Source organism: Suncus etruscus, chromosome X (genome assembly GCF_024139225.1).
Source record: "Suncus etruscus isolate mSunEtr1 chromosome X, mSunEtr1.pri.cur, whole genome shotgun sequence".
NCBI classification, from domain to species: Eukaryota; Metazoa; Chordata; class Mammalia; order Eulipotyphla; family Soricidae; genus Suncus; species Suncus etruscus.
This window is the reverse complement of record NC_064868.1, coordinates 49,845,969-49,871,103: the sequence shown is the minus strand read 5'-3', so window position 1 is coordinate 49,871,103 and position 25,135 is coordinate 49,845,969. Positions and strand designations below refer to the sequence as shown.

Here is a 25,135-nt window from a genome sequence, read left to right as displayed (position 1 = left end):
TGCCTCTGTGTGTCTGTCTACTGTCCTCTTGCGTGAACCTCTTGGGAGTGGACCGAAAAGAGGCTCCAGCAGAGCACGGCTGCTTCGCTTCACTACGTGGCCGTGCGCTCTTTCTAAGAAAAGAACACCATCGCAACTAGAAGAAAAATTCACACTAAGAACTGTGCTGGATCACAGAAGCAAGCATTTCTCTCCAGACTGTCTTCTCTGTTGCATGCTCGGACCTAAGATTTGATCCAGTGTGAGGCTTCATCCACGGAGGACTCCCCTCCCTTAGAGGCAAGTCAGCCCATCCAGAAAGGGCGGAGCCAGAGGAGTGTGCTGCCTGCATCATATAGCCAATGAATACCACCACAACACGTAGAAAAACCCACAATACAAGTGTGACAATGGGGAAACAACGCAGGCCAGCATCAGACCTAGAGAATGAAGATGACAATTCTGATGACCAGATAATGACCAACCAACTAATCAACCTCTCAGATAAGGACTTTAGACTAGCAATATGGAAGATCCTCAACAAACTCAAAGAAACCATAGATCAAGTTGAACAGAACACTAATAAGAACCAAGAAAATATGAAGACAGAAATCACAAAACTCCAAACTGAAATAACATGTCAACTAACAGGCCTGAAAAAGTCAGTAAACGAAGTGAATGACAAAATGCATAAGCTCTGGGACAGGGTATCAGAAGCTGAGAATAGACTTGGTGCTGTGGAAGATGAGATATATAACAATTCCATACAGCAGGAGAGATTGGAAAAAAAAACTTAAAGCAAATGAACAGACAGTGGAAAAATTAGTCAAAGAATGGGAACAGATGAAGATAGAAGTCTATGATAAGCTCAACAGAAACAACTTAAGAATCATTGGAGTGGGCCTGGAGAGATAGTACAGCGGCGTTTGCCTTGCAAGCAGCCAATCCAGCACCAAAGGTGGTTGGTTCGAATCCCAGTGTCCCATATAGTCCCCCGTGCCTGCCAGGAGCTATTTCTGAGCAAACAGCCAGGAGTATCCCCTGAGCACCGCCGGGTGTGGCCCAAAAACCAAAAAAAAAAAAAAAAAAAAAAAGAATCATTGGAGTCCCAGAGACCCAGGAAAAAATTTTCAGGAAGAATCAACGGTCAAGAACATCATTAAAGAGAAACTTCCAGAGCTAAAGAATATATGTGATCAAATCCTGTATGCTCGAAGAGTACCAACCAAAAGAGACCCCAGAAAAACCACCCCAAGACACATCCTAGTCACAATGACAAATCCCACAGATAGAGACAGAATTCTGAAAACAGCAAGATCAAAAGGGGAAATTACGTTCAAGCAAGCATCCTTGAGATTTACAGCAGACCTGTCACCAGAAACACTCAATGCCAGAAAGCAGTGGTGGGATATTGTGACAAGACTGAATGAAATGAATGCTTCACCTAGAATACTATACCCAGCAAAACTCACTTTCCGGTTTGATGGAAGAATACATGGTTTCACAGACAAAAAACAGCTCAGAAACTTTACAGACACAAAACCAGTCTTAAGAGAAAAACTGAAAGACCTAATTTAAGATAAGACTAACCAAAAGACACACCAAATTTCGATATAAAGATGGCATTAAATCCTAGGACAATTCTTTCTCTCAACGTCAATGGACTAAATGCACCAGTCAAGAGACACAGAGTGGCTAAATGGATCAAAAAACTCAATCCAACCTTCTGCTGCCTAAAAGAAACACACTTGAATAGTCAGAACAAACATAGACTCAAACTAAAAGGCTGGAGAAAAATTATCCAAGCAAACAACACCCATAAAAAAGCTGGAGTGGCCATACTAATATCAGATAATGCAAACTTTATACTCAGGAAGGTGGTAAGGGACAAAGATGGACATTTTATACTAATCAAGAGGTATGTAGAGCAGGAAGAAATAATTCTCCTAAACATATATGCACCGAATGAGGGGCCAGCAAAATATTTAATACAACTGTTGACAAATCTGAAAAATAATATCAATAACAACACAATAATTGTGGGGGACCTCAACACGGCTTTGTCAACAATGGATAGGTCAACCAGACTAAAACCCAACAAGAATATACTAGACCTGAGGAGAGAAATGGAAGAAAGAGGCCTAGTGGATATATATATGACACTACATCCCCAGAAACCTAGATACACATTCTTCTCCAATGTACATGGGACATTCTCCAGGATAGACTACATGCTAGCACATAAAACATACCTCCATAATATCAAGAGGATAGAAATTTTGCAGACTACCTTCGCTGACCACAAGGCTCTGAAATTATTTGTGAATTCCAAAGGGACTCAGAAGAAAAACTTTAACACCTGGAAGTTAAACAGCCTCATACTCAATAACCAGTGGGTCCAAGATGAAATCAAGGAGGAAATCAAAAGGTTCCTGGAAACAAATGACAATAAAGACACAAACTATCAGAACTTATGGGACACAGCAAAAGCAGTACTGAAAGGAAAATTTATAGCTTTCCAAGCACACATCAGGAAGGAAGAAGGAGCTTACCTGAGTAGCTTAATGACACAGATAATAGAACTAGAAAGTGCTCAACAAAAGGACCCAAAAATAGGAAGACAGAAGGAAATAACAAAGTTGAGAGCAGAAATCAACGAAGTGGAAACCCAAAAAACAATCCGAAAGGTCAACGAAAGCAGAAGTTGGTTCTTTGAAAATATAAACAAGATTGATAGACCACTGGCAAACCTAACAAAGAAAGAGAGAGAGAGAAACTTGACAACTCGTATTAGGAATGAAAAAGGAGAGATCACTACTGATATGACAGAGATTCAAAGGGTAATCAGAAACTACTTTGAGAAACTATATGCCACTAAAAATGAGAACCTGGAAGAAATGGATAAATTCTTGGACTCTTATAATCTTCCACGGTTGAAGGAAGAGGATGTAGCATATCTAAACACCCCCATCACCATTGATGAAATTAAAACGGTAATCAAATGTCTGCCGAAACACAAAAGCCCAGGCCCAGATGGATTCACTAATGAATTCTTTCAAACTTTCCAAGAGGAACTACTACCAATCCTGGCAAGACTCTTTCATGAAATTGAACAAACGGAAACACTTCCAAATAGCTTTTATGAAGCCAACATCACCTTGATACCTAAACCAGACAGAGATGCTACAAAAAAAGAAAATTACAGACCAATATCGCTGATGAATGCAGATGCAAAGATCTTCATCAAAATCCTGGCAAATAGGATTCAATGCCTCATTAAGAAGATCATCCACTATGATCAAGTAGGTTTCATACCAGGAATGCAAGGATGGTTTAACATCCGTAAATCTATCAACATAATACACAACATCAATAACAAGAAAAATAAAAACCACATGATCATATTTATAGATGCAGAGAAAGCATTTGATATGGTCCAACACCCATTCTTGATCAAAACTCTCAGCAAGATGGGAATGGAAGGAACCTTCCTCAATATAGTTAAGGCCATCTACCAGAAGCCAGTGGCAAATATTATCCTCAATGGAGAAAAACTAAAAGCTTTCCCTTTAAATTCTGGCACAAGACAAGGCTGTCCTCTCTCACCACTCCTATTCAACATAGCATTGGAAGTACTTGCTATAGCGATTAGGCAAGAAAAGGATATCAAGGGAATCCAGATAAGAGAGGAAGAAGTCAAGCTCTCACTGTTTGCAGATGACATGATACTCTACTTAGAAAACCCTAAAGACTCTACCAAAAACTTCTAGAAACAATAGACTCATATAGCAAGGTGGCAGGCTACAAAATTAACACACAAAAATCAATGGCCTTTCTATACACCAATAGTAATAAGGATGAAATGGACATTAAGAAAACAACCCCATTCACAATAGTGCCACACAAACTCAAATATCTTGGAATCAACTTGACTAAAATATGAAGGACCTATACAAAGAAAACTATAAAATTCTGCTCCAAGAAATAAGAGAGGACACATGGAAATGGAAACGCATACCCTGCTCTTGGATTGGCAGGATTAACATCATCAAAATGGCAATACTCCCCAAGGCATTATACAGATTTAATGCGATCCCTCTAAAGATACCCATGACATTCTTCAAAGAAGTGGATCAGGCACTTTTGAAATTCATTTGGAACAATAAACACCCTAGAATAGCTAAAGCAATCATTGGGAAAAAAGAATATGGGAGGAATTACTTTCCCCAACTTTAAACTTTACTACAAAGCAATAGTTATCAAAACAGCATGGTATTGGAATAAGGACAGGCCCTCAGATCAGTGGAATAGCCTTGAATATTCACAAAATGTTCCCCAGACATACAATCACTTAATTTTTGATAAAGGAGCAGGAAATCCTAAATGGAGCAGGGAAAGCCTCTTCAACAAGTGGTGTTGGCACAACTGGGATAGCCACTTGCAAAAAATTGAACTTAGACCCCCAGCTAACATCATGTATGAAGGTAAAATCCAAATGGATTAAAGACCTCGATATCAGACCCGAAACCATAAGATATATAGAACAACACATAGGAAAAACACTCCAGGACATTACAGGCATCTTCAAGGAGGAAACTGCACTCTCCAAGCAAGTGAAAGCAGAGATTAACAGATGGGAATATATTAAGCTGAGAAGCTTCTGCACCTCAAAGGAAATAGTGCCCAGGATACAAGAGCCACCCACTGAGTGGGAGAAACTATTCACCCAATACCCATCAGATAAGGGGCTAATCTCCAAAATATACAAGGCACTGACAGAACTTTACAAGAAAAAAACATCTAATCCCATCAAAAAATGGGGAGAAGAAATGAACAGACACTTTGAAAAAGAAGAAATACAAATGGCCAAAAGACACATGAAAAAATGTTCCACATCACTAATCATCAGGGAGATGCAAATCAAAACAACGATGAGATACCACCTCACACCACAGAGAATGGCACACATCACAAAGAATGAGAATAAACAGTGTTGGCGGGGATGTGGAGAGAAAGGAACTCTTATCCACTGCTGGTGGGAATGCCGTCTAGTTCAACCTTTATGGAAAGCGATATGGAGATTCCTCCAAAAACTGGAAATCGAGCTCCCATATGATCCAGCTATACCACTCCTATAATATACCCTAGGAACACAAAAATACAATACAAAAACCCCTTCCTTACACCTATATTCATTGCAGCACTATTTACCATAGCAAGACTCTGGAAACAACCAAGATGCCCTTCAACAGACGAATGGCTAAAGAAACTGTGGTACATATACACAATGGAATATTATGCAGCTATCAGGAGAGATGAAGTCATGAAATTTTCCTATACATGGATGTACACGGAATCTATTATGCTGAGTAAAATAAGTCAGAGAGAGAGAGAAAAACGCAGAATGGTCTCACTCATCTATGGGTTTTAAGAAAAATGAAAGACATTCTTGCAATAATAATTTTCAGACACAAAAGAGAAAAGAGCTGGAAGTTCCAGCTCACCTCAGGAAACTCACCACAAAGAGTGATGAGTCTAGTTAGAGAAATAACTACATTTTAAACTGTCCTAATAATGAGAATGTATGAGGGAAAAGGAGAGCCTATTTAGAGTACAGGCGGGGGTCGGGTGGGGAGGAAGGAGATTTGGGATATTGGTGATGGGAATGTTGCACTGGTGATGGGTGGTGTTCTTTACATGACTGAAACTCAAACACAATCATGTATGTAATCAAGGTGTTTAAATAAAAATAAATAAATAAATCAAAACAAAACAAAACAAAAAGAAGTGCTTGGATCTTTAGAGTCTCAGTTGGATTTGGGACTGGGTACTAACTCTACTCTTTTCTAAGAGTTTCTACTAGCATATTTAAATAAAAAAGGGAAAGTGCTGCAGGCGTCCTGTGTCTCAGCAGCTCTAGTGGGGGTGAATTCTTCATGATAAGAAAGCAGGAGCATGGGTGGACAAACAGGATAATATTAAAATAATAATCACCACACACAGAGTATGTGGGGTCAACACATCTTCCAGCAGGAGTGTGACGACTTTATTCTCGAGACAGAGGTTTTTCTTTTTTTTTAAATCACATTTTTTATTTTTAATTATGAGAACAATGATGCAAAGGAAGAGGACAAAGTAGTTACCATGGAAGGACAATCACCAATAAACAGAGTTCTCAGAAGAAATCCCGTTGCTGACACCTTAATTTTGAACATACAGTCAAGGAATATTAAGAAGAAATAAAACAGGGGCCCAGAGAGATAGCACAGTGGTGTTTGCCTTGCAAGCAGCTGATCCAGGACCAAAGGTGGTTGGTTCAAATCCCGGTGTCCCATATCGTCCCCCATGCCTGCCAGGAGCTATTTCTGAGCAGACAGCCAGGAGTAACCCCTGAGCATAGCTGGGTGTGACCCAAAAAACCAAAAAAAAAAAAAGAAAAAAGAAAAAAAGAAATAAAGCAGAACCCATGTACAATTACTTTGTCCCTCAAGTCTCCAGATATACATTATAACATTTCTTAGTGGTTCACAAAGCAATTTAAAGCCATGATATTTGTGTAACTCCTTAAACATTGAAGGCATAGTATTTTCTTTTTCTTTTTTTTTTCTCTTTTTCTTACATATCTTTCACAGTAGTATTTTAGGTACATATCAACATTGAATCAGGGGAATACCCATCACTAAATTTGTCCTCCCCCCATTCCAGTTCCCCTTCTGCAACCCATATACCCCACCATCACCCCCCGGACTGCTAGAGTAGGTGGTCCCCTCTTTGTCCTGCTCACTATTAGTGATCATATATCTGCCTGGTACTGGTACCCTCCCCTGTATCCCCCTCTATTTAAGAAGTGGAGCTAGATAAATCGAGCTATGTGGCTTTGTTTGAAGGAAAAAAAAGCAATAGATTGGGGTACAAAATAAGAAAAAAAAAGTCAAATATGCTGAAAATAGGCGGAGTCCTTCCAGAGGATTTCAACCTCAGTTTGAGAGAGGATGTGAAAAAGGCAATTGAAACACCACCACAATTAAGAAAGAAATATCAAATTAAATATGAACACCACAGCAATAAAGACAAGCACCACACAACAGTCTCAGTTCTGAAATCAACTCATGCCGGAGTGCAAAAAGAAAGAGAAAGATAAGATAAAATAAAATAATAATGGAGACATCAACTTCAATCTCTACACTAATATAAAGATGTCAAAATAAATCGATCAATCTATAATAAATATGTGGAAAAATTATTGTTTTGTGCTTTTTTTCCTTTTCCCCCTGCATAGGCACAGTAACTATTGGGGATATTATAGAGGGAATTCCCTTGGCCTAGGAGATACAGGGTTTCTCCGCCCCGAAGTTACTGTCATGGGATTAACTATAGACTCCTTGCATGATCATTTACTCTCCGCTCAGTGTTTTCATGGTGTATGGAAGATTTCTGCTTCGTCATGGATGATAAAGTCAGACCTCTGTATCTACAGATCTTGGTGACAGTGCAGCTCAAGGAATGGAGCTTATGATGAAGTCTTTCTTTGTGGTTCTAGCAGTTATGCTTCTTCAGTGTCATTTTAATCCATCTTCTGTAGTTGGTGGTCTTGGTCATTATGTTGCTCCTAGGATGGAGCCTGGGATAAAGTCTTTCGTTATGTTTCTGGAAGACTCATTCAGTTGCGGTTGTCTCAGTCAGACCTCTGGAATTGGAGCTCTTGTTTGTTGAACAGATTGTAGACCTAAAGCTAGGCTAGAGCTTTTTGATACTGTTGTTGTTATTGGTCCCTGGATGTGTACTGTCCCGCCCTGGTTGTAACATCCAGTCATCTGTATATAGCAATCTTGGCTTTTGCACAGATCAAAGGGTGACATGTTTTCTGATTTTGTCTTATCGTTGGCTGAAGGCATAGTATTTTTTACATATCCATGCATATGCATATTAGTTTATGTTAACCTCAAAAGTTTAAGTAGGTTTTTTTTAATTTAAGGTTTAGAGTCAAAGGAGCAAAGTAAAAACGGTGTTAGACTGGCAATTATTGTTTGCATAGGCCCACCAAAATATGGGTGACATGGAAAGGAAAAGCCTTGGCCTAATACAAGGAGACCCTACCGCTGAAGTTTCCTGGCATAAAACCAGCTCTAGGCTCCAGCAAAATAGTTTGAGACAGAGGTTTTTATAAGGGTAAGCAAGTCACAGGTGTTAAAGATATTAATTATTGTAATGAAGCAAACAGTTTTTATTAATATAACTTCAATTTGCCCCAGAACTTCAGCTGCAAGAAAGAAAAAACTTATAATGTCCAAAAAGGGGTTTTATTGTAATCTTTGGTGCTGGAAATTCTTTAGCCAATTATTTAATAGAGATCACATTTTTTCCATTAAGATTTATAAAGGAGGGGCCGGGAAGGTGGCGCTAGAGGTAAGGTGTCTGCCTTACAAGCGCTAGCCAAGGAACAGACCGCGGTTCGATCCCCCAGCGTCCCATATGGTCCCCCCAAGCCAGGGGCGATTTCTGAGCACATAGCCAGGAGTAACCCCTGAGCGTCAAACGGGTGTGGCCCAAAAACCAAAAAAAAAAAAAAAAAAAGATTTATAAAGGAGAGATAGTCAAATAACTAAAAATGCAATGGCAAGCATCTCTAACAAAATTCCTCAACCATTCACGCAGGGGAAAAGGCATCCACAGCGGGCCTTTTGAGGAATCCCGTGGGGGATATTTCAGTTTACCCCACCAGGAAAATCTAAGAATACATCTGGTGGGCTGAATTACCCTAAAAACTTATGGAGGTGTGACAGGAAAGCATAATATACAATAGATCATATACATGTAAAAGATCAACACTTACAAAGTGTACAAAGAGGTTAAACATATACCCAAGTCTTTTGAGATAGTCTGAGGAGAGTAGATAAATTCTGGATCCCGGGCCCGAAGAGATAGCACAGCGGCGTTTGCCTTGCAAGCAGCCGATCCAGGACCAAAGGTGGTTGGTTCGAATCCCGGTGTCCCATATGGTCCCCCGTGCCTACCAGGAGCTATTTCTGAGCAGACAGCCAGGAGTAACCCCTGAGCACCGCCAGGTGTGACCCAAAAACCAAAAAAAAAAAATCCTGCATCCCAAATACAGTCTGCAATGCAGTCTTGTGGAGTCAGGGAAATGGCTCATACCATTTACGGATCAGGAAATGACCTAGATCCAAAGATCTCTCAATAGCTGAAACCAGTTGTGAACAATAGTCTATAGTAAACTGAAGTAGTAGAAATTTACCACTGAGAACACATCAGCAACAGCGGTGTGCCTTCTTTCTTCTCTAAAGATGACATACAGTTCAAGGACTCTAACTCTGACAGCAGCAAGAGCCAGATTGATTACATAGAGCAGGAGACCTTCATGTAGAATAAACCACGAAGAGGATAATGAGCAATTCACATACCAATGATGCTGCCTGAGTTCCGTTTTCCGTGCAGTGGGTGGTCTGTAGCAAGTTCAACTGGGTTGATTTATTAGATCCTACAAACTTATACTGAAGTGGTACCATAAGCACTAGCACAATCACCGTAGTAGCAATGGCATCATCTTCTTCCCGAGAAAAAGAAATGGTCATACACAAGAAGAAAATGCTAAATACAATATGAACAGCCATTACATATAATATGGACAAACATTAAACACAGAGGTGGCCACCACACACAGGACAAAAGGATCGATCCATAGAAAAATTGACCCAAGTAGAATGTATCAAAGTACTTTAAAATATAAAGCCGGCATGTCAGGTGAATAGGATTTCAACTTGCTTGCAGTAATCAACATAGAGGGAGGGGAATTTTGCTAAAAAAAGAAAAAAAAAAAGCTTAATGGTTTAGAACACACAAAGAACATTCTTAATACAATCATATTAATTAAGACTAGAACACTAAGTGATATGGTGATGAGCACTATAAAAAAAGAGTCTGTGGGGGCCAGAGAGATAGCACAGTGGTAAGGCATTTGCCTTGCACACAGCCGATCCCAGACGGACGTTGGTTCAAATCCCGGCATCCCATATGGTCCCCCGTGCCTGCCAGGAGCTATTTTTGAGCACAGAGCCAAGAGTAACCCCTGAGTGCCACTGGGTGTGACCCAAAAACCAAAACCAAAATAAAACAAAACAAAAAGAATAAAAAGAATCTATGGCATTCAGATGCCTTATCCAAGGATCTCTGTGTAGAGGGATATTAGAAGACATAGGCAGATGAAAATCAAAATAAAATAGAATGATTTTTTAAAAAGTGAATGATTGGGGCCGGGCGGTGGCGCTAGAGGTAAGGTGCCTGCCTTGCCTGCGCTAGCCTAGGACCGACCACGGTTCGATCCCCCAGCGTCCCATATGGTCCCCCAAGCCAGGAGCGACTTCTGAGCGCATAGCCAGAAGTAACCCCTGAACGTCACCGGGTGTGACCCCCCCCCCCAAATAATGAATGATTTAAAATATTTGTTAAGGCATCACAATGAGCATTGTATAAGTAGACCAAAAGAAAATATCACTGTAATGTGAAACTAGGGTATCCAAACAATACCTCCATGGATTTTTTTTTAATTTTTTTAAAATCGGGGGCCAGAGAGATAGCATGGAGGTAAGATGTTTGCCTTGCCTGCAGAAGGTTGGTGGTTCAAATCCCGGCACCCCATAAGGTCCCCCGAGCCTGCCAGGAGCGATTCCTGAGTGTAGAGCCAGAATTAACTCCTGAGCACTGCCAGATGTGACCCAAAAACCAAAAAAAAATTTTTAAATCTTTACTTAAGAACCACAGTTGCAAGCATGATTGTAGTTGAGTTTCAGTCATAAACAGAACAACCCCCTTCACCAGTGTAACTTTCCCACCACCAATGCCCCCTCCAACCTCCATCACCCCTGCCTATATTCAAGATCAGCATTCTACTTCTCTCACTCATTGATATTGTCATGTTAGTTGTCAGTGTAGTTATTTCCCTAATAGCATTCACCACTCTATGGTGAGCTTCATATTGTGAGCCTGTTCTTCTGGCCCTTAACTCTATTATCTTTGGAATTATTACAATAATGTCATTTTTTAACCCATAGATGAGTGAGTCTATTCGGCATCTATCTCTCTCCCTCTGACTTATTTCACTCAGCATAATAGATTCCATGTACATCCATGTATAAAAAAATTTCATGATTTCATCTCTCCTGATGACTGCATAATATTTTATTCTTTATATGTACCACAGTTTCTTTAGCCATTCACCTGTCAAAGGGCACATTAGTTGTATCCAGATTCTGGCTATTGTAAATAGTGCTGCAATGAATATAGGTGTGAGGAAACAATTTTTGTATTGTATTTTTGTATTCCTAGGGTATATCCCTAAGAGTGGTATAGCTGGATCAAATGGGAGCTCAATTTCCAGTTTTTTGAGGAAGCTCCGTTATTGCTTTCCATAAAGGCTGAACTAGACGGCATTCCCACAGCAGTGAATAAGAGTTTCTTTCTCTCCACATTCCAGCAACCATTGATTGTTCTTGTTCTTTGTGATGTGCTCCAATCTGTGGCATGATATGGTACCTCATAGTTGTTTGTATTTGCATCTCTATGATGATTAGTGATGTGGGGCATTTTTTCATATGTCTTTTGGCCATTTGTATTTCTTCTTTGAGGAGTGTCTGTTCATTTGTTCTCCCCAATTTCTGATGGGTTTAGATGTTTTGTTTTTGTAAAGTTCTGCCGGTGCCTTGTATATTTTAGATATTAGACCCTTACATGATGGGTAGGGTATTTGCCTTGCACTCAGCTGACCCAAGTTTAATACCTGGCATCCCATTTGGTCCCCCAAGCTTGCCAGGAACAATTTTTTTTGGGCCACACCCATTTGACGCTCAGGGGTTACTCCTGGTTATGCGCTCAGAAATCGCCCCTGGCTTGGGGGGACCATATGGGACACCGGGGGATCGAACCGCAATCCATCCGCTTGCAAGGCAGGCACCTAACCTGTAGCGCCACCTTCCCGGCCCACCAGGAACAATTTTTGAGTGCAGAGCTAGAAATAAGTCCTAAGCTGCTGGGTGTGCTTCAAAAATCACTTAGTATTCTAGCCTTAAATATTATGATTTTTTTTTTTTTGGTTTTTGAGCCACACCCGGCAATGCTCAGGGGTTACTCCTGGCTGTCTGCTCAGAAATAGCTCCTGGCAGGCACGGGGGACCATATGGGACACCGGGATTTGAACCAACCACCTTTGGTCCTGGATCAGCTGCTTGCAAGGCAAACACACCGCTGTGCTATCTCTCCGGGCCCACCATGAAGCCTTTTATTCAGCAAAGTTTCCCTCCATCAATGTTGCTTACTCCAAGGAGCTAAAAAACTTTGTCACCTGACATGCCAGATTTATATTTTTTCTTTTCTTTTTTTTGGGTGGGGCCATACCCAACGATACTCAGGGGTCGCTCCTGGTTCTCTGCTCAAAAATCACTCCTGGCAGGCACAGGGGACCATATGGGATGCCAGGATTCGAACCACCATTGGTCCTGGGTCAGCGCTTGCAAGGCAAACGCACTATCGCTGTGCTATCTCTCTGGCCCCGCCAGATCTGTATTTTGAAGCACTTTGGCCCATTCTACCTCGGTAGGTTTTCCCTATGGATCGATTCTTTTGTCCATCTATGTGTGAGAGTATGTGTGGTTTGCCACCTCTATATTTAATGTTCATCCGTATTATACATAATGTCTGTTTAAATTATATTTAGCCCTTTATTTCTTGCATATGGCCATTTCTTTTTCCAGGGAAGAAGATGATGCCACTGCTGCCACAGTGGTCGCAGTAGTGCTATGACATCACTCCAGTGTAAGTTTGAAGGAGCAATATAAATCAACCCAGATGGACTTGTTGCGGACAGCCCACTGCATGGAGAGCGGGACTCTGACAGCACCATTGGCATGTGAACTGCTCATGGTCCTCTTCAGTGGCTCATCATACATGAAGGTCACCTGCTCTATGTCATCACTCTGCTGCTGTCATTGTCACTTGAGTCTTTGAACTGTGAGTCATCCTCAAAGAAGAAGGCAGGCACACCTCTGTTTCTGATGTATTCTTGGTGGTCAATTTCTACCACTTCATTTTACCATAGACTGTTACTCACAACTACTTTTGCCTTTTAAGAGTTCCTTGAATCTAGGACAGTTCCTGATCTGTGAATGCTGGTGTCCTGTAAGGTCCCCCGAGCCAGAAGCGTTTTCTGAGCACATTGCCAGGAATAACCCTTGAGCGTCACTGGGTGTGGACCAAAAATCGAAACAACAACAAAAAGACTTAAGAGCATATGTAAACCCCCTTTGTAGACTTCTCAAAGTGTATCTCTTCAACATATGCTTTTCCCTTTTTATTTAGATTTGCTAGTAGAAATTATTAGAAGATAGTAGAAATAGTACCCATGAAGTTTTTGTGCTTTTGATAGAACCAGGATAGGAATTGTTGATTTCTTATCTTCCACTTAGGCCCAAATAGTATCTTATGGCACCATTCCTTTCACATATGCACATTGAAATCGGAAAATATTAGAAATTAAGAGGAGTTATTATCCATTAGGGATGAGAACTCAGTAATTTCTTGCCACAGGGGGCCTTCCACCCTGAATATTAACCTTGGTAACTTGAATATTAACCTTGGCTTTATTCACTTGGATGTCAGCCATTTACTCCTGAACCTTGGGTCCAGCATGGTTCTCTGCACCAACACCAGGAATTGACCATCTACCAGTAGAGACCCTGGATCTGCACTGACTGGCCACAGCCTGGTCCCTCCTATCAATATCTAGAAAAGCTCTGGAGATTGGAGTCTCTCCCAATCCTGAAGAGGGATGGGACAGACCCCCTTCTAACAGGACATTCTTACAAAAGATAAGAGGCCCAAGGCCACCTTCTGGCTCATGATTTTGATTTGACCTTTGCATCTTTACATTGGCCAAGCCTAGGTAATCCTGATGTTACATGGATACCATAAAGGCAGTTTGGCCTAGGAAGATTGGAGATAGTCTAGGAATGAATGCAACCGTATTAGCACTTACTTGCCCCAGGATAGACTAGCATGCTAATGTGACAATGAAAACTGTGTTTGAGTAGAATCTTTCCTAAGACCTTGAAGAAAGACTATGGGGTTAGATAAATTAGAGTGCCTGGAGCCTTAGATGATCTTAAGGCAGGATGCTTCATGAGTATGGCTATTCTATTTTTAGGCCAAATTTTTTTCTTTATATTTTCCAAAGTTTTGCTGTGCCTATGCAAGATATTGCCAACCTCTATCTTTATCTTTATCTTTATCTTTAGAGGCATTTGCCCTATTCTTAGAAAATTAGGATGTGAATTATTTTGTTTTTCTATAAAGCCAACTAAGGGAAAAATAGTCAGTTTTGGAGAGATGTTGGAATCCTGGTTTCACCCTAATCAATATTTATACTCCACCCTAGGGTGTGATCTGGTGATGGAATTATTGGATTATTCCCTACTTTGTATTCCTCTCCCACTCAGGTGTGGCCTGATTCTTGTCAATAAAAGCAGAGATCTGAGGAAGGCAGGCACACATTCTTCAGGCTTTCTCCACTAAACTGCTTTCCTTCTTAGGAGAAGGCTTGTGTGGTGGGATTCTTTGCTTGAGTGCTGGATTTCCTGAACCCATTCTTGGATCTTTTCACTGTGTGGATTATTTCCTGCATCAGTGTTTGCTTCTAAACCAGATTCTTGTTTTGGAGCCTGGAGCTCTGATTATGCCCTAGAATAAATGAGTTAATACTAGGATAGATGAGTTAATATTGTCTTAATGGCATATTTTGGAAAATTAAATTTATTTATTGATTGGTTTTTTGGGCCACACCCAGTGGTGCTCAAGGGTCACTTCTGGCTCTGCACTCATAAATAGCCCCTGAAAGACTGGGAAACCATATGGGATGCCGGGAATCAAACCAGGTCCCTTCCAGGATGGCTGAATGCAAGGCAAACGCCCTATCACTGTGCTATCTCTCTGGCCCCTGAAAAATTTAATTTAATTAAATCAAAAATAAATAAAAAAATTTACTTGCAAAATATATACATAACTAATGATTTCTTTAGAATATTATCACAAGGGCCAGAGAGATAGTATGAAGGTAAGGCACTTGCCTTGCAGCCAGAAGGTCGGTCGTTCGAATCCCGGCATCCAATATGGTCCCCCGAGCCTGTCAGGGGCAATTTCTTTTTTTTATAAATTATTTTTATTTAAACACCGTGATTACAAATATAATTGTAGTTGTATGATTACAGTCATGTAAAGAACACCCCCCTTCACCAGTGCAGGATTCCCACCACCAATTTCCCGGATCTACCTACTCCCCACCCCACCCACTCCTGTACTCGAGACAGGCTTTCTTTTTCCCTCATTCATTCACATTGTTATGATAGTTTTCAGTGTAGTTATTTATCTAACTGCACTTATCACTCTATGTGGTGAGTTTCATGTCATGAGCTGCACCTACATGGGAAGATGGGGGGAAATAAGGGTTGGGACTGAGGCAGTAAAATATTAGAAATGAGCTTTGTAGGGCAGTATCAAGGTCACAATACAAGATGGATATTATGCATATATAAACTATATGCATACAATACTATCAATAGGAGACCAAGGAGAAAAAATTCCCAGTGACTGTCCCAACATAAACCAGTGCTAGAACGGCCCATCCTCCTCCCAGAGGGCATTTCCATTAGTGTAGGGAGAGGTAGGGGGAAGCCTGAGGACCACTAAGAGTCCACCTGAATTCACTTCTGGCCATCTGAGCTGGCATCCAGGGAAGGCCTGGAGTCAGGGGAAAAAGACAAGGATGGCTGGGGGCCTGCCAAGCCTCCCAGCACTCCCCAGCTAGGGAGAAGGGCTCCGGTATGGGGCCTCCCCAAACCCCATACCTGGCAAGAGCTGGTCTCCAGAATCAAGGAGGAAACTGGAAGCCAGATGTCTGCAGGGGCAATTTCTGAGTGTAGAGCCAGGAGTAGTCCCTAAGTGCTGCCAGGTGTGACCCCCCCCAAAAAATACTATCACAAAAGAAAATGGAACATAATTTTTTGCATGCTCTTTACTGGAGTTTAATCCTATATACCATATATGGTCCTCAGAGCTCTGCTAAAAATGATCCCTGAATAAAGATCCAGGAGTAACTCTGAGCACCCCTGAGTATAGCCACAAAACCAAAGGATATGTTGCATACAGCCAACCATGATTCAATCTCCAGCACTGAATATAGTCCCTCCTAGCCAGGAGTAATCTCTGAGAACAGGCATAACTAAGCAGTGAGAACTTCCAAGTGTAGTCCCCCAAACCAAAAATAATAATAGGGAGATAACTCACAAGGCTTGAGGTCATGTTTTCCATTCAGGAGTTCCAGATTTTATCATAACATAGCATATCCCCCCCAGCCCTACCTGGAGAACCCCCCAAATTACATGCCAAAAATGGTCTGTGGGGTTGTAGCAATAGTGCAGTGTGGGGACTCAGCTTGTAGTTTCACACCAGAAATCAGACAGAGTCGTGGGAAAAGGTGAATTTTGGCCAAGGGGTGTTGAGCACTTTCTTGGATCTTACTAAGCCACCTGAGCTCTTTCTCTGCTGCTTTCCTTGCCAATTTTATTGGCCAGATATTAACATAAATCACCTGAGGGTCAGGGTTGATGTAATTAATGGTACTTGTGCTAAGTAACTCAGAAAAAGTGAAAGGAAAAAGTAAAGTGATTTTGCAGGTATGTGACAACATTCCTCCTCTTCTATTTGTTAAAAAAGACCTTTGGATGAAAAAAAATATTGGATAGTGGTCAGCTGATAATAATCTATCATTGAAGAGTAGTCAGGGTGATGATGATCTCCTGCAGCTGCTGACTGGAATAACTGGTCAAAGATCCACGATCAAACGAGTGTGGCCGAAAAACCAAAAAAAAAAAAAAAAAAAAACTTAAAATGGTACAATTAAAACTAGCATGACAATGTTAAAGAATGAGAGAAGTAGAATGCCTGTCGAGAATACAGGAAGGGGTGGGGGAGGGAGGGCATTGGTAGTGGGAATGTTGCACTGGTGAAGGAGGGTTTTCTGTTTACGACTGAAAACCAACTACAATCATGCTTATAATCATGGAGCTTAACTATTTTATATATATTAAAAATAAAACGTATGAAAAAAACTTAAAATGGGTTTGTTATACTGGTAGGATGGGTGTATGGGATGGTGGTATGGAATGCACTCTGGTAACATTGGTGGAGGGAGATCAACACTGGTGGTGAAATTGTCCCTGATTTATTGTATGTCTGAAACTCAACTATAACCCAACTATATAGAACTTTGTGGGGCCGGAATGATAGCATAGCCATAGGGCTTTTGCATTTCACACAGATGATCCAACAAAGTCCCGGGTTCAATCCTCAGCATCCCCATGGTCCCCTGAGCCTGCCAGAAGTGATTTCTGAGTGCAGAGCCAGGAGTAACCCGAGTGCCAACGGGTGTGGCCCAAAAACAATACCAACAACCAAAAAACACCTTTGTAAATCATAATTGTTTCAATAAAAATTTAAATTAAATATTATCTATTGGTTCAATATGACATAATGGTTTTGATACTTCACTTCTTTGTATGTTTGTAAATTTCTCACTTCTTTCTTTTTTTTTTTTTTTTTTTTTTGGTTTTTGGGTCACACCCTGCGGCGCTCAAGGTTACTCCTCACTCTGAGCTCAGAAGTTGCTTCTGGCAGGCTCGGGGGACCATATGTGATGTGATGCCAGGAATTGAACCAAAGTTCATCCATGGTTGGCCATGTACAAGGCAAAAGCCCTACCGGTGTGCTATCACTCCAGCTCCCTCACTTCATTCTTAACTCTTAATTTTTTTTTATTTCTTAAAAACATATTTATTTTTACAACTTAATTGTAACCTCAAGAAACTCTTAATTTAAATGTATTAATTAACTAAATCTTTTCAAACTTTCTCTCACATTTTTCTTAGTAGATATTTAAAGAGTAAAGGTTTTTCCTATTTATAATTTGTCTACCATTTCCTAGCAACACCACAGCTAATGTTTATGTATTACCATCATAATCAGGGGACATGAACAAACTTACCCCTTGCAGAGCATGGGATGCTGGGGAATTATATCTGGATTCGCTGCATGCAAGGCAAGTGCTCTACCTGTTGAACTATCTCTCCAGCCCCCTGATACTACATTTTTAAAAAATAATCAGAGCAATTGGGGCAGGAGGCGATAGTATAGTAGATAAGACACTTGCTTAGCATGCAACTGACCCCCCCCCCAAAAAAAAGAACAAGGTGAAAGACTCAGACCTAAACATATCCAAGATGACATTAATTAAATGCCCTAAAAAGGGTGTTAAAATGTTTGTTTGAGGGGCCAGAGAGATAACATAGAGGTAAGGCGTTTGCCTTGCATGCAGAAAGACGGTGGTTCGAATCCTGGCATCCCATATGGTCCCCTGAGCCTGCCAGGAGCCATTTCTGATCAAAGAGCCAGGAGTAACCCCTGAGCGCTGCCGGGTATGACCCAAAAACCAAAAAAAAAAATAAAAAAGTTTGACTTGCATGCAGCCATCCCTGATTCAATCCCCAGGATCACATGGTCCCTGAATCATCTTCAGAAGTGATTTCCCAAGTACAGAGTTTAGAATAGCTGCCATAGTTGGGGGTGTGATACCCAAATTTAAAATAACAACCAGTGCTCACTTTGGTAGCACATATAATAAAATTGGAATGATACAGAGATTAGCATGGTCCCTGTGCAAGGATCACATGCAAAACAACCAGAAAAAATCTACATAGCGATACAGGGTCAGTAAAGTGCTTGCCTTGCATATATGAAGGTCCTGACTGGAGACACTGGATCTAGATTTAGAAATAATTTCAATTATAATTATATTTGTAATAAACATGGTCAGACCTTGAAACTCAAAGCTCTTATTCCCCAACAGAAAAGACTAAGACATCAGAACTACAGTGTTGTCTGGAAAAATAAAAGGCTTATAGCAACTGAACAAGTGTTCAATCAAGAGAAAACTCAAAAATCTAAGTAACAGGAAAGTTGTGAGGCATTTTGTTTTGGTTTTTGATAATGCAGATTGAACCGTGGGCCTCATATATGCAAGTAAGTGTTTTACTATTGGACTTCACCTTGGCATTCTGACTTGTCCTCATCCCGATTGCACTCCACAGAATGGTGGCAATCTCTCTTAGAGAATTGGAGGGGACTGGAACACTTCTATGTGTGAATACTGAGAACCACATGTGACCCCAAACCAAAAATAAAATTGTGTTGGGACCTAAGGATGTGGCTCAACAGAAGAGCACTTAAAAGCCTGTAAGTACAGCTGGGAGAGCATATGCTTTGCATGTAGCTGTGCATGGGTTCAAACCCATCTCATATGGTCCGCAGAGCCAGGAGCAATGGCTGAACATTGCTTGGTCTGGCCCCAAAACAAACAGACAAACAAAAAACAGCCTTGCATGCAGGAGTGAGGCCTTGAGATTCAATTCCTAGAGCCACAAAAAACATTAAAGATAGTTGCATTACCTGCAAATGTTCATAAATTCTATTCACTGACCTGATTTTGTGTTCCTTTCTTCAGCCTTCTTCTGTATTATTTGGTTTAATTTCCTGTCATTTGAATTTTACACCATTTTTTATTAAGTTTCGCTTTTTTTTTTTGGTTTTTGGGTCACACCTGGCGGTGCTCAGGGGTTACTCCTGGCTGTCTGCTCAGAAATAGCTCCTGGCAGGCACGGGGGACCATATGGGACACCGGGATTCGAACCAACCACCTTGGGTCCTGGATCGGCTGCTTGCAAGGCAAACACCGCTGTGCTATCTCTCCGGGCCCAAGTTTCACATTTTTAATGTAACTAAATGGCGGCATCTCACTTGGTTGTGCTGCATTTTGCTTTGTTTTGTAGATTATGTGCTGCTTTATTTTCTTCAAATTAAAGGTTTGTTGTAACTGTCAAATGAGCCTCTCAGCTTCATATTTTTCCCTCTAGAATTTTTTTTTTTTTGTGGTTTTTTTGGGTCACACCCGGCAGTGCTCAGGGGTTATTCCTGGCTCCAGGCTCAGAAATTGCTCCTGGCAGGCACGGGGGACCATATGGGACGCCGGGATTCGAACCGATGACCTCCAGCATGAAAAGCAAATGCCTTACCTCCATGCTATCTCTCCGGCCCCTTTTCTTTTTTTGGTTTTTTTTTTTTTTGTGGTTTTTTTGGGTCACACCCGGCCTCTAGAATTTTTAATTTGTTATACAATGTTCCCACACCATCCTGTCACCAGTGTACACTTCTCACCACCAATGTCCTGTTTCCCTCCTGCCACCCTAGCCTGCCTCTATGGCAAACAATTCTCTTTTTCTTTTCCCATATTTTCCTTTCCCCTCCAAATCAGAAATTGGAAAATTAGAAAATGAAGATGTTACTGAGTCACTGCAATCTTCTGATCATACTTCAATATATGAGAAGTCATTTCTTATGATAAAACAAGAAAGTGGTGAGGCTGGTGAGGTGGCGCTAGAGGTAAGGTGTCTGCCTTGCAAGCGCTAGCCAAGGATCAGGATACCAGATGGTCCCCCCAAGCCAGGGGCAATTTCTGAGCGCTTAGCCAGGAGTAACCCCTGAGCATCAAACGGGTGTGGCCCAAAAAAAACAAAAAAGAAAGTGGTTTGTTTTTGTTGTTTTTGGTTTTGTTTCTTTGGTTCACATCTGGCAGTGCTTAGTGCTTACTCCTGGCATTGCATTCACAAGTGCCATGCCAACTACTCTGGTCCCTTGCTTTTTTATTAAAATTTTTATGTAAATAACTATGATTTACAAAGCTATTGATAGTTGAATTTTAGGTGCATTATATTTCAACACCCATCCCACCAACATCAACTCCCTCTACCAATGTTCCCATACTGCATCATCCTCTACTCCCTACTCCATCCCCTGCCTGCCACCTTGACAGGCACATTACAAAGTTCAGTGGTTGCTGCTTAGACCTAGTGTTTTCGTTGTTGTTGAGTCTGCACTTTAGATATACAGCTCTATTGCTCTCCCACATCACAGTAGAATCACTATATTGGTTTAAGTTTAACCTCTTAACATTTTGGGGCTGGGGCCAAAGAGATAGCATGGATGTAAAGCATTTGCCTTGCATGCAGGACAGTGGTTTGAATCCCAGCATGCCATATGGTCTCCCGAGCCTGCCAGCAACGATTTCTGAGCGTAGAGCCAAAAGAAAACAAAAAAAATAAAAACCATTTTGGGGTGGGGGGAATTCTGTATCGCAACCAGTGGTGCTCAGGATGTTGTCTGGGGGAAACACACAGTGCTGAGAATGAAACCCTATCCTCCTGCATGCAAAGCATGAGCTCTGACTGTTGTGACTTCTTTTTGGAGGGACTCCTCTTAAACAGTGCTCAGAAACTTGAAGGTTTTTTTCTTTTAGATACTGAGGCCTGTACATTTCAGTAAAAGAACTAATAGTGCAGTGTAGAGGTACTGGAGCCCATTAGGATCACACACAGTGAAGCTCGGGTCCACTGATTTCTAAAATTTTGTGATGTTTTGGGTCTTTAATGTCCATAGGTTCTTTCCCTTTATTTCTTGGGCTAGGGGTACACTCCCAAGAATGTGAGACCATGCAATCAATGACTGTGATGCAGTGTGTTCTGTTGGTGGAATTTGAACTCCTTATTGATAGTTTCTGAGTCCACAAATAACTCCCAGAAAGATAAATTAAATACCATTCTTCTGTCCCCCCTTTTGGGGGAGACCCTGGTAATAATATCCGGAGTAATCAACAGACAAAAGATTAGGGGACCAAAGGTTCAACAAAGAGAGTCTTGTCAGTCTGTAGCCAGCTCCAAAAAGCAAACCGAACCAGCCATCAGCTCTGGCAAAAAAGCCCCTTATGCCTCTCCAACAAGCTATTTTATTCTTTCCTTAATCGCCCCCACCTAGAAGATCCAGTTGGGATGACAGGTAAAAACAATATTACAAAAAATACACAACATATTCCAGTCTTCTGAATCATCTCCCTGGTCTCTATTTGGTTCTTTTCCAACTCCTTTTCATTTTTCAGTCTAATATTTTTTGCTCTTGTAATCATTTTTATTTCCATTACCAGAGTAAGTTATTGTTTGATGTCTGAGAATTTAAATAAAAGTTGTCTTTTATTCTTCTGTTAAAATTCTGTTGTCTTTTAATTCTTCCTATTTTCTCTTTTATTTTTATTTTTTGGGCCAAACCCGGTAATGCTCAGGCGTTACTCCTGGCTATGCGCTCAGAAATCGCTCCTGGCTTGGGAGACCATATGGGATGCCAGGGCACTGAATTGCAGTCCGTCCTAGGCTAGCACGTGCAAGGCAGATGCCTTACCACTTGCACCACCGCTCCAGCCCCATAATTCTTCCTGTTTTTATCCATCATTTCAAGAAATTGTCTGTAGTCAGTAGTGCCTTGAGCATGGCTGGGTGAGGCCCAAAAACCAACAATTTGATCTAGCTCTTTAAGCCTGATTTCTAATCTGTAAAATGAATAATATTGTTTAAATTATGATATTGCATAAGGACTGACAGGACTTTTGATCCTGGATCCAGAAAATGGTATTGATAATTTTTTGGGTATATGTGTTTCTGGTAGCAGAGATCCAGCCCAGGCCTTTATACATGCCATACATATGCTCTTTCATTGAACCACATATCTAGCACTATTTGTTACTTTCTTCATGAGGCAGTTTGCATTACGTTCCTCCAACAACTTTCCTGATTTTTGCCCAAGTCAGTGGTGTTACTAGAGTTTATGTGTAATAAAGCTGGAACCAAGAAGCTCTCAAGATGGGTCATCAGATCCCATATAAAGGTATCTGATTGGTGGGAATGTTAAGGCCCCTACTCTGATAATATTACCATAACAACTACTTATCAAAATGTCTTTTCTCAATGTTGAGGGTTAAAGGGCCACATATACAGAAAGCATACTAGTGTGTGTGGGGGGGTTGGGGCTTATTCCTGGCTCTGTGCTGAGGGATCACTCCTGGTAGGTTTGGGAGACCATATAGATGCTGCAGTTCAAACCCAGGTCGGCAGCCTGCAAGGGTAGTACCCTACCCACTGTACTATTACTTCAGCTCACAGAAAGCGTAATTTTGTTCAATCCATTCCAGCTGTTCCCACAAGTCATTGCTCAGAAGTAAGAGTTGGCACCTGGAAGGTGGGTCAGGTGAGAGCTGCTTAATGCTTAAATGGCTTCTGTTCAACACCTAATTGCAGCCACTCATGACCCACCAACTCTTCCTGGTATAAGGCTGGGGGGACTTTGTTTGATAAATGAGATGGGCCATGGTGGAAAGTGAGGGACTTCAAGTTAATGCTGTCAGCATATTTATCCAACTATGAAGCTAACAGCTTTGTGCTAGGCATACCACCTCCATAGGTGTTTTCGGGGAATGATGTACAGTGGCCTGCTTACTATCTTTATGTTCAGAATCCACACATTTGCTCACATGGCTGCTTATCAGTCACAGGTACACCCCCTTATTTTATTTTTTAATTTTTTAATTAAATCACCAAAAGATAAAAAGTTGATAGCTGCATTTTGGAACACAATGTTCCAACACCATCTCTTCATCACTGTTCATTTCCCTTCACCAATTCCCAGTTACCCTCCTGTTCCCACTTCACATGACCCCACCCTGCACCAACCTGCCTCTATAGCTGACACTTCTCTTTCTATTCCTTTTTTTCTTTTCTTTTTTTTTTTTTTTTTTGGTTTTTGGGCCACACCCAGTAGTGCTCAGGGGTTACTCCTGGCTGTCTGCTCAGAAATAGCTCCTGGCGGGCACGAGGGACCATATGGGACACTGGGATTCGAACCAACCACCTTTGGTCCTGGATCAGCTGCTTGCAAGGCAAACGCCGCTGTGCTATCTCTCTGGGCCCTCCTTTTTTTTCTTTTAGGCACTATATACTTTGCAACACTGTTACTGAAGGGGTATCATGAACATCACTTTACTTCCTTTCAATTTGCAGTTCTTGTCAAGAATGATCATTTCCCGGCCCGGAGAGATAGCACAGCGGCGTTTGCCTTGCAAGCAGCCGATCCAGGACCATAGATGGTTGGTTCGAATCCCGGTGTCCCATATGGTTCCCCGTGCCTGCCAGGAGCTATTTCTGAGCAGACAGCCAGGAGTCACCCCTGAGCACCGCCGGGTGTGGCCCAAAAACCAAAAAAAAAAAGAAAAAAAAGAATGATCATTTCCAACTATTATTGTCATGGTGGTCCCTTCTCTTTCAAAACTGTATTCTCCACCCAACATTTTCATTGTCTTTGGAAATTATTTTAATACTATAGGTATTTTTAATAATGTCCCACAGATGAGTGTGATTCATCCTATGTCTGTCACTCTGACACACCCCATTCTACATCAGTTATAGCATAACTCATATCACATCACAGACTTCAATTGTGGGTCCAGAGAAGTTAATCACCCCATCCTGGAATCAACTATGGGGTAAACAACAATGTGTGATGAATTCCTGACAGAACCAGAGCAAACACTTAACTCCTGTACCCCAAATTCTCCATCTAAAACTGGAAATGACAACTTCTACTAAAGATGGTTGTGAGGATTATGAAGTCAAAATGCATGAAAGGTTCTGGAAAACTTTGGGGATACAGTTGGTGTCAGGAAATATGTCCGACAGATGGGGCTTTGAATGCACATGAGAGTGGCACCTAGGAAGTTAGGAAGATAGCACAGTGGGTAGGGCATCCACTTTGATGTGGCTAACCTGGGTTCAATCCCAGCATCCCATATGGTTCCCCAAGCAATGCTAGGAGTGATTCTTGAGTGCAGAGCCAGGAGTAACCCCTGAGCATTCCCAGGTCTGACCAAAAATAAAACAAGACAAAAAGAGTGGCACCAGGGGCCTGAGTGAGCAGGTAAAGCGTTTGCATTGCACATGGCTGATACAGGTTCAATCCCTGGCATCCCATAAGGTCCCCAAGCTTGCCAGGAATAATTTCTAAGTGCAGAGCTAGGAGTAACCCCTGAGCACTGCCGGTTATGGCTACAAATCAAAAACAAAAACAAAAAAACCTGTGGTACTTAATACAAAGCAAGTACTCAGGGAGCACT

General features: G+C 41.3%; 1 protein-coding gene and 1 non-coding gene across 2 annotated transcripts in view; both read left to right on the top strand.

The window, feature by feature from the left end:
• ELK1 (ETS transcription factor ELK1) overlaps window positions 1-25,135 on the top strand; it is a 679,088-nt gene that overhangs the window by 432,793 nt on the left and 221,160 nt on the right. The window lies entirely within an intron of this gene.
• Window positions 18,688-18,791, top strand: LOC126000385 (U6 spliceosomal RNA). The gene has a single exon (XR_007492723.1). It is a non-coding gene; the product is annotated as a U6 spliceosomal RNA (small nuclear RNA).